Source organism: Podarcis cretensis (genome assembly GCF_951804945.1).
Source record: "Podarcis cretensis genome assembly, chromosome: 3".
Taxonomy (NCBI): domain Eukaryota; kingdom Metazoa; phylum Chordata; class Lepidosauria; order Squamata; family Lacertidae; genus Podarcis; species Podarcis cretensis.
The window spans coordinates 7,062,819-7,073,607 of record NC_137172.1 but is presented as its reverse complement, the minus strand read 5'-3'; the positions used below and the strand labels follow the sequence as shown (position 1 = coordinate 7,073,607).

General features: G+C 45.2%; 1 long non-coding RNA gene across 1 annotated transcript; it reads right to left on the bottom strand.

Moving 5' to 3' along the window:
* Window positions 1–4,625: 4,625 nt before the first annotated feature.
* Window positions 4,626–9,818, bottom strand: LOC307211967. The gene is made up of 2 exons (XR_013836659.1): window positions 9,633–9,818; window positions 4,626–4,873 (listed from the first exon to the last, which is right to left on the bottom strand). It is a non-coding gene; the product is annotated as an uncharacterized lncRNA (long non-coding RNA).
* Window positions 9,819–10,789: the final 971 nt, after the last annotated feature.

Sequence of the window (10,789 nt, the reverse complement as noted above, 5' to 3'; positions counted from 1 at the left end):
GACTAGATGGGCCATGGGTCAGATCCAGCAGGCTCATATCTTACTTTTCTATAAACAGCTGAAACAGATTAGAGGGCTGCGATTTCATTCACGGTATGGAATGTAAAGCCAAGAGAATGGAAAATAAATATATTATAGTGCAGCCTGCACCATGTTGCTCTATGAAGTGCACTTGTTCACTGTACCAGCCAGTCAGCCAGTCTTGGCCATCTCTCTGATTCCACCCCCCATTCCCAACCAGTCACCCCCGATTTCTGTGTTTGACTTAGCCAGCCACCATGGCCATTGAGCATGCATGTTACTTGCTGGGATGTTTTGGGCTCCTCTCCATTAGGAGTATTTTATAATGATTTGCCATTCGGTGTGAAGGCAACCACAGAAACTCAGAGTATGCACCACACGCTTCCGCCCCTTTGCCAAACTTCCCTGGGGTGCCCATGGTTGCCGCATCAGATCTCTTTCCTGACATATGGGGAAGAACATAGCTCAATGGTAGAACACATCCATTGCATGCAAAAGGTCCTCAGTCCAATCCCTAATATGTCCAGGTAAGGGTGGGAAAGACCCCCACTGGGAACCCTTGAGAGCCACTGAAGGAGATTGTTGGCAATACAGTCGTACCATGGAAGTCAGACAGAATCCATTCCAGAAGTCTGTTTGACTTCCAAAACGTTCGAAAACCAAAGTGCGGCTTCTGATTGGCTGCAGGAACCTCCTGCAGCCAATCAGAAGCCCCATTGGACATGCAAAAATAGTTCGCAAACTGGAACAGTAACTTCCTACAATGATCTTTGGCAGGCAAGCAGCCTGATAAGCAGCAAAGACTCTTCGTCAGTTTTAGTTAAGTTTATTTAAAAGAAAAAACATATCCAGAGCATGGCGTTCTGCCTGTTCTCATTAATCTTAGTTGCTCAGTCTGACTCATTATCCCTCCCCCAACAGGAAGAATGCCAAAATCCCGCCTTTCCTTCCCTTCCATTGCTCTTTGAACTTCTCCAATCTCCTCGTTCGAGGACTGCAAGGCTTGCCTAGCTCTTCCCCAGAAGACTCAGCCTCCGATACTTGCTTATCTGCTGGTTGCCTAGCAACACTTTGGCCGACTTCCATCTCTTCCTCTCCTTGAGAGCTAACAGTGTCTTGCCTGGGAAGGAGGCAGCCTGGGCTGTCTTCTCTGAACTCAGACAGTTCTCAGCTGAAGAGTCAGCTCCTTGCTCAATTTCTGAGGCCGACTCTTCCGCTGCACTTGGGGGGGGGGCACATTCCTGACACTTCCAGGTTTGCGGTGTTTGGAAGCCAAACTGTTCGGGAACTAACCTGTTCCAAAACCAAAGTATGACTGTACTGAGCTTTTATATTCTAAAAACAAGGCAGCTTCCATGCCCCACACAACCTGAGAAGAAGAGGAAAGGGCATTGCTGCAACTGCCCTGGTTGGCCTGAAAAATCAGGATTGCTGTATTTTGAAGCTCAGTACACTGCACCTTTCACCTGCTGGTGTGAACAGATGGACCCATCAACCTCCGGATGCATTGGGTGATTTAATGATAACCCCTTTAGTTGGCCCAGCTTGCAGCAAGGGTCAAGGTGGAGTTTTATGGCCATCATTTTAAAGACTGGTCAGGTAACATGCCAGCCATGCAGGCAGAGTGTGATCTGTGGTGCAAGAAGAGTCTTGCAAGTGTGTGGGAATGTCCATTCAGCCACAAAATGTTGGTGGGTCTACAAATTTTCTTATGAGAAAGGAAGGAAACATCTGCCACCAATGCAGTAAAAATCCACTGGTTTGAAAGACAGTAGATGGGCTCCAGCTTCTGACACTATGGGGCAACCCATGGGTAGGGATGCTATGGGTCTTCAAGATACTGCGGAACTATTTATTGGTGTGCACATAGGCTCTATGTGGGGGCTGACTAATGAGGCGCAATAGGGTAATTCAGAGGTCTCAGCCCTTCAGTTCGATCTGTGATGTCAAGAACTCCACAAGACACCTGGAATATGGTGCCCAGTTCTGGGCACCACAATTTAAGAAGGATGTTGATAAGCTGGAACGTGTGCAGAGGAGGGCAACTACGGTCATACCTCAAATTGAATGTGTTTCAGGTTGCACGCTTTTGGGTTGTGTTCCGCGGCAACCCGGAAGTAACGGAGTGCATTACTTCCGGGTTTCGCCGCTTGCACATGCACAGATACTCAAAATGACATCACGCACATGCACAGAAGGGGCAAAACGCAACCCGCACGAGCGCAGATGTGCTGTCGCATCTTACGTTTCATTCAGGATGCGAATGGGGCTCCGGAATGGATCCCGTTTGCATCCCGAGGTACCACTGTAGAATGATCAAGGGTCTAGAAGCCAAGCCTTATGAGGAACTCTTGAAGGAACTGGAAATGTTTAGCCTGGAAAAAGAAGACTGAGAGGAGTTATGATAGCCATCCTCAAATATTTGAAGGGCTGTCACATGGTGGATGGAGCAAGCTTGTTTTCCCCTGCTCTGAAAGGCAGGACTTGAATCAATGGTTTCAAGTTGCAGGAAATGAGGTTCTGATTAGACATAAGGAAAAACTATTTGACATTAAGAGCTGTTCAACTGTGGAACAGTCTCCCTTGGGAGGTGGTGGAGTCTCCTTCCCTGGAGGTTTTTAAGCAAAGGTTGGATGGCCACCTGTCATGGATGCTTTAGCTGAGATTCCTGCATTGCAAGGGGTTGGACTAGATGACCCTTCAGTCCCTTCCAACTCTAAGATGCTATGATTCTATGTTTTAAGGTCTCTACCACTAAGCTGTGTCCCTGTTGGAAGAGAAATTAATGGAACACTAGCCTGCTCTTTCTCTTGGTCCTTTCATTGGCTTTTGACACTGTGTACCCTCTGTGGTATTCAATGCTAGTCCTACTTAGAGTAGACCCATTGAAGCTGAAAGGTATGATTAACATAGGCCCATTAACTTCCATGGGTCTGCTCTGATTAGGACTTGGTTGGAAAAAACCCTATATTGTATTGCCTCTGAGTGGGTTCTCAATAGTTCAGTTCCTACCTGAGAGACCAGGAAGTGGTGTTGGAGCTCCTGGCTGACCCTGTGGCATTTATGCTGCAGGGTCCTGCAAGATGCCCATCTCACACAGATTTCAGCATCCAGGGCAGGGCATAAGGTAAAGGTAAAGGTACCCCTGCCCGTACGGGCCAGTCTTGACAGACTCTGGGGTTGTGCGCCCATCTCACTTAAGAGGCCACGGGCCAGCGCTGTCCGGAGACACTTCCGGGTCACGTGGCCAGCGTGACATCGCTGCTCTGGCGAGCCAGAGCCGCACACGGAAACGCCGTTTACCTTCCCGCTGGTAAGCGGTCCCTATTTACCTACTTGCACCTGGAGGTGCTTTCGAACTGCTAGGTTGGCAGGCGCTGGGACCGAGCAGCGGGAGCGCACCCCGCCGCAGGGATTCGAACCGCCGACCTTTCGATCGGCAAGCCCTAGGCGCTGAGGCTTTAACCCACAGCGCCACCTGCGTCCCATAGGCAGGGCATACCACTAGGCAAAACGAAGCCGATCTGGTAGATCTCTGGATGGTTTGCAGTAAGGTTTCAGATTCCTAACTTTTTAGCAAGAGGAGCAACAAAATGACTCTCCTCTCCTAAATTATACTGCTTGGATTAAGAAAGCAGAGTGGGTAGGTAAACAGGAGTGATTGTGTGTGTGTGTGTGTGTGTGTGTGTGTGTGTGTGTGTGTGTGTAGGAGGACTATGGGATCCATTCAGTTTTGGGACTCAGGCTATTATAAAAACCGTATAGTTAAAGCTATGGTTTTCCCAGTAGTGATGTATGGAAGTGAGAGCTGGACCATAAAGAAGGCTGATCGCTGATGCTTTTGAATTATGGTGCTGGAGGAGACTCGTGAGAGTCCCATGGACTGCAAGAAGATCAAACCTCTCTATTCTTAAGGAAATCAGCCCTGAGTGCTCACTGGAAGGACAGATCCTGAAGCTGAGGCTCAAATACTTTGGCCACCTCATGAGAAGAGAAGACTCCCTGGAAAAGACCCTGATGTTGGGAAGATGAAGGGCACAAGGAGAAGGGGACGACAGAGGACAAGATGGTTGGACAGTGTTCTCGAAGCTACCAGCATGAGTTTGATCAAACTGCGGGAGGCAGTGGAAGGCAGGAGTGCCTTGCGTGCTCTGGTCCATGGGGTCACGAAGAGTCAGACACGACTAAATGTCTAAACAACAACAACAACATCTAGCCAAGAAGTGGAGTTCAAACTTTTCTGGATTTGATCCCTCTCCAAAGGATCAGGTGCACACCCCGGGGATCGTTTTGGATCCAGCTCAGTCACTAGAGGCACAAGCTGAGGGTGGTGTACTGTACCAGCGCTGGTCCTTTTTTGAGGAGCTAGCCTGGCTATGATTACACACACTCTAGGTATCTCCTGGTCAGACTACACATGGGCTGCCTTGCAAGACTGTTTGAAGACTGAAATGTCAGCTGGTTAGAAATGCAGCTGCGAACTTTCTCAGCATAGCAAAAGCCACCAGAAGCTTGAGAAACTTCAGAACTGAGCAGGGAGCACCAGGAACATCCAACAGTATCCTTGGGACCGAATCGTATCTTGCAATGAACACTTCAGCTGCTTATTTCTGACATGCATTTAATGAGTGGGATGCAATGCTTTTAACAATTTCTGCCTTAGCATATATCAAGCACTCTTTGTTTCCCCCCGTGTGAAGTTCGGTTTCTCTTATCCACGGTTACGCATCTGAGTCTAACTTTTTGCAGCACTTTCTCTTCTTGCCACATTGAAACGGAAGTAATTCATTGCTGGGGCAGTATGAACTCTTGTAGACGCAAAAGCCTCTCATCCTCTCACAAACCTTGCCCGCTGGAAGAAATAGAGAACCAAATGGTTAGTGGGGCCTCCGCGTGGAAGGTTAAAAGAAAAAGCGCCATGCTCACATGATTAAGCCTAGGGCTAAGGTTTTAACCTGGGCAAAGGCTAATAGAGTTCTGCCAAGAGAACAAGCTGGTCATCACAAACACTCTTTTCCAACAACACAAGAGACGACTCTACACATGGACATCACCAAATGGGCAGCATCAAAATCAGATTGATTATATTCTCTGCAGCCAAAGATGGAGAAGCTCTATACAGTTAGCAAAAACAAGACCTGGAGCGGACTGTGGCTCAGATCATCAGCTTCTTATAGCAAAATTCAAGCTTAAACTGAAGAAAGTAGGAAAACCCACTGGGCCGGTAAGATACAATCTAAATCAAATCCTTTATGAATACACAGTGGAAGTGAGGAACAGGTTTAAGGATTTAGATTTGCTGGACAGAGTGCCTGAAGAACTATGGATGGAGGCTCGCAACATTTTACAGGAGGCAGCAACGAAAACCATCCCAATGAAAAGGAAATGCAAGAAAGCAAAGTGGCTGTCCAATGAGGCCTTACAAATAGCGGGGGAGAGAAGGCAAGCAAAATGCAAGGGAGATAGAGAAAGATACAGGAAATTGAATGCAGATTTCCAAAAAATAGCAAGGAGAGACAAGAAGGCCTTCTTAAACGAGCAATGCAAAGAAATAGAGGAAAACAACAGAATGGGAAGAACCAGAGATCTGTTCAAGAAAATTGGAGATATGAAAGGAACATTTCGTTCAAAGATTACCATAATAAAGGACAAAAGTGGAAAGGACCTAACAGAAGCAGAAGACATCAAGAAGAGGTGGCAATAATACACAGAGGAATTATACCAGAAAGATATGGATGTCTCATACACCCCAGGTAGTGTGGTTGCTGAACTTGAGCCAGACAACCTGGAGAGTGAAGTCAAATGGGCCTTAGAAAGCACTGCAAATAACAAGGCCAGTGGAAGTGATGGTATTCCAGCTGAACTATTTAAAATTTTAAAAGATGATGCTGTTAAGGTGCTACACTCAATATGCCAGCAAGTTTGGAAAACTCAGCAGTGGCCAGAGGATTGGAGAAGATCAGTCTACATCCCAATCCCAAAGAAGGGCAGTGCTAAAGAATGCTCCAACTACCGCACAATTGCACTCATTTCACACGCTAGCAAGGTTATGCTTAAAATTCTGCAAGGAAGGCTCAAGCAGTATGTGGACCGAGATCTCCCAGAAGTATAAGCTGGATTTCAAAGGGGCAGAGGAACCAGAGACCAAATTGCAAACATGTGCTGGATTATGGAGAAAGCTAGAGAGTTCCAGAAAGACATCTACTTCTGCTCCATTGACTATGCAAAAGCCTTTGACTGTGTCGACCACAGCAAACTATGGCAAGTTCTTAAAGAAATGGGAGTGCCTGATCACCTCATCTGTCTCCTGAGAAATCTCTATGTGGGACAAGAAGCTACAGTTAGAAGTGGATATGGAACAACTGATTGGTTCAAAATTGGGAAAGGAGTACAACAAGGCTGTATTTTGTCTCCCTGCTTATTTAACTTATATGCAGAATTCATCATGCGAAAGGCTGGGCTGGATGAATCCCTAGCCAGAATTAAGATTGCCAGAAGAAATATCAACAACCTCAGATATGCAGATGACACAACCTTGTATGGCAGAAAGTGAGGAGGAATTAAAGAACCTTTTATTGAGGGTGAAAGAGGAGAGCACAAAATATGGTCTGAAGCTCAACATCAAAAAAACGAAGATCATGGCCACTGGTCCCATCACCTCCTGGCAAATAGAAGAGGAAGAAATGGAGGCAGTGAGAGATTTTACTTTCTTGGGCTCCATGATCACTGCAGATGGTGACAGCAGTCACGAAATTAAAAGACGCCTGCTCCTTGGGAGGAAAGCAATGACAAACCTTGACAGCATCTTAAAAAGTAGAGACATCACTTTGCCAACAAAGGTCCGTATAGTAAAAGCTCTGGTTTTCCCAGTAGTGATGTATGGAAGTGAGAGCTGGACCATAAAGAAGGCTGATCGCGGAAGAATTGATGCTTTTGAATTATGGTGCTGGAGGAGACTCTTGAGAGTCCCATGGACTGCAAGAAGATCAAACCTATCCATTCTAAAGGAAATCAGCCCTGAGTGCTCACTGGAAGGACAGATCGTGAAGCTGAGGCTCCAATACTTTGGCCACCTCATGAGAAAAGAAGACTCCCTGGAAAAGACCCTGATGTTGGGAAAGATGGAGGGCACAAGGAGAAGGGGACGACAGAGGACGAGATGGTTGGATAGTGTCTTCGAAGCTACCAGCATGAGTTTGACCCAACTGCAGGAGGCAGTGGAAGACAGAAGTGCCTTGCATGCTCTGGTCCATGGGGTCATGAAGTCGGACATGACTAAACGACTAAACAACAACAAAGGTTTTAACCTTTAAAGCCCTATACGGCCTAGGACCCTCGTACCTACAGGACTACCTCTCCTGGTAAGTCCCACAGAGGAACTTACGGTCTTCAAATAAAAACATCTTGAAGGTCCCAGGCCACAGAGAGGTTAGGCTGGCCTCAACTAGAGCCAGGGCTTTTTCGGCTGTGGCTCCGATCTGGTGGAACACTCTGTCACAAGAGATTAGGGCCCTGCAGGACTTGACATCTTTCCGCAGGGCCTGCAAGACAGAGTTGTTCCACCAGGCCTTTGGCCAGGGCACAGCCTGACTCCCTCCTTCAGCAATCTTCACGGAGCTCTGGCCCAATGGTTGCCATTGGTTTGATTTGAATTAATTTTATAATGAATGATTTTAGAGTGTTGTGTTGTGTTGTACTGTTGTACTGTTTTATTGTTGTTAGCCGCCCTGAGCCCGGCTTCGGCTGGGGAGGGCGGGATATAAATAATTTTATTATTATTATTATTATTATTATTATTATTATTATTATTCAGCTAAGCTTGGCTGGGGAGGGAGGGAGATTCCCAAGCAGCAAAGTGAGATGTTTCTTTTTGCCATCAGGCAACAAGATCCATGTGGCTTGGCTCCTGCTTTTGATAGCTAAGACCAGAGCCAGCAGCGGCAGTAGGGGTGGGGGCCGGACACCCACAGGAAAAAAATGTGGGTGCCCGGGCTCATGCCTTGCAAATCGGGCAGGCAGGAAGCAGCCATTTACTTTGGAGTAAAGTGGAGGCATTTCTTGTCCTGCACCTTCAGTGGCAAGGGCTTCAGAAACTGCCTGAGCCCCTGGTGAGTGGGGATTCACAATATATTGCCTGGTCAAAAATTATGAAACCGCTGTCACAGTCTGGACTTCAAACTGACTTCAGATGATGTATCCATACATCGCCCAGGCCTCTGATCCCACCCACTGCCATTTCTGCCCCCCATCCCTATCCCACCAATGAAATATTACTCAGCAGCAGTTGGTCCTGGGGTGATCCTGGTGGAATGAGCTTGCACACCTGGTTTCCCAATGCCCAAGAATTGCTGCTCCTTTTTAAGTGGGGTGTGTGGGGTAAGGCATGTGGAGCTCAGTGGGGTTTGGGTACAGTGGCAGGAATGTCAGATGGGCAAGACTGGCAACATAAAGCCTGTTGAGGATTATGCATAATGGCCAAATAATATACAAAATTCAGTCATTATGAGGCCTGCAGGGGGGTTGTATATATTGACCAGGAATTGTGCACAATTCCCTCTTCGCAGAAGGAGTACATGTACATTGTCCACGAGACGTGGTGACTGTGCACAATGGCTGGTTATTGTCCAAATTATCCACTCAATTTATATTCCCCTGAACATTACATATATATATGGATTGTATATCTAACCAAGATATGCTCCATTGAATGTTAACAAATGGAAGTTGTCCTGGTTTCTGGTTTGATCCCAGAATGTCCCGCTTTTCCTTGAGACATCCCTATTTTCATCAGATAAATGTTGGAGGGTATGACATAAGCTCATAGATTCCAGTGAGTCAACTCTGAGTATGGCTTATTTGGATACAATGTTATTTTATATATCTCACATTAAATATATATATTAAATACATATATATTTAAAAGAGAGTTATCGATCACTCACTTGTTCAACATCCCGTTTGCACTTAATCAATATGAGCAACTTTCCTTCTTTTTTTTGTATATAATTTTTCTGTTTTACAATTTAAAAGACTCATTTTTACCTTCTTAAGATATGAATGACTTCCCTTCTTCTCTTTACATGGTTAATTTAAATATCATAAACCCTGCATATTTTGCATAAACTATACCATTCAGTACATCCATCATAACTTATTTACACCGTTGAATTTATCTTAATGCTGCCAACGTTTTCAAATGTACACAATTTCCCCCCATACTGTATATTCAATAAACATTTTCCAGTCTTCTTTAAACAAATATTCTTCTTGTTCTCTTATTCTGTAAGTTGGGTCTGCAAGCTGTGCATGTCCCATCAATTTAAGTTGCCATTCTTCTTCGGTTGGGACCTCGCTCGTTTTCCATTTTGGGGCTAACAAAACACAGCCCGCAGTAGTAGCATACATAAATAACCTTTTTTTGAAACCTGGGAATTTCAGTCTGAATTATCCCCAACAGAAAGGACTCTGCTTTTTTTGGAAAAGTACTTTAAGAAAAAAAATTCAATTCATTATGGATCATTTCCCAATACTCTTTTACCCCTTTACAAGTCTACAATATATGAAAGACTTTTAAAAAATATGAGCCTTTTTTCCCCTCTTTTTCTTTTTACCTTGTTCAGCCTGGCTGGCCAGGGCCAGCAACAGCAAAGGAAGAAGAAAAAGGAAGAGGAACCTCATGGTTGAAGCTCCCTCTGATAACTCGAGGCTGCTGCAGAAAGGACGCTGATCGGTGTTGAACCAAGCTAAGAAGTTCCAGTTACTTATACAAGTGTGTGATAATAATAAAATAAAGGTCTCTGCTTGCAGTGGGGCACCTGCAAGGCCCCAGCATCAATCTTCAGCCCACCCTTTCCCCCTAAATTAACCTAGTTAATTGTGCTGAATATTCCTCGTAGGAGTTGCCTGGTACACCTCGAACTATCTGTACTAACTTGTCCTATCATTATCTCTCCTGTAACCTTTCAGAATTGCCATTCATCCTCCGACTGTTTGAAAAAGAGAAGGAAGGACCGTGGGTGATATCCAGCAAAATTCTTGCCTGGGTAGGAAGACAGGGGGAGCAGAATGGAGCACAAGGAGACCTGATTTATTTTTATTTTCTGGGGAGGGGGGACAGGACACTTTGTGCATCTGCATCTAATCACGCCCCTTCCTAAAATTTATTTATTGGTGGTTTTTTTCTGCTTGGAAATGTACCAAAGAATAAAATAGAATAAAATCATGATTAAGGGGATGTTGTTTTTCAGGATGGTAGAGGGCATGTGTGCTGTGTCCCATTGTTCTTCTGATAGGAAATGTTCTGCACAGGGAGAATGGGAGGTGAAGATTGAGAAGAGTCGGGGTGGGACTGAAAAAGGTCCCTAATTTCATCTGAGGAATGTCAGAGGGTGTGCTGCTGCCAGAATTTCAAAATTTGGGGTGGGGGGGATGATAACACCAGTCATGAGGTAATGAATAATTAAAATCTGGGACATGGTTTGCACAGCTTCCATATATGAAGAGAACAAGAGAGGGCAGACAGCAGGATAATGTATTGACCAAGAAATGAAGTCTTTTTATAATGTACTGGAGTAAGAAGACATAGGAGAATGTAAAGCCATTTTTGTTACTTGGAACCTTTCAATATTATTTGTTTGTGTCTGGAATTATTATGGAAATTTGTTCCTATGCATTTAATTCTAGATATCCTTCTCTGCTTGTATTTTATTTTAATTGACATCTGTAAGCATACAGCTCTAAACGGCCTCGGTCCTGTATACCTGAAGGA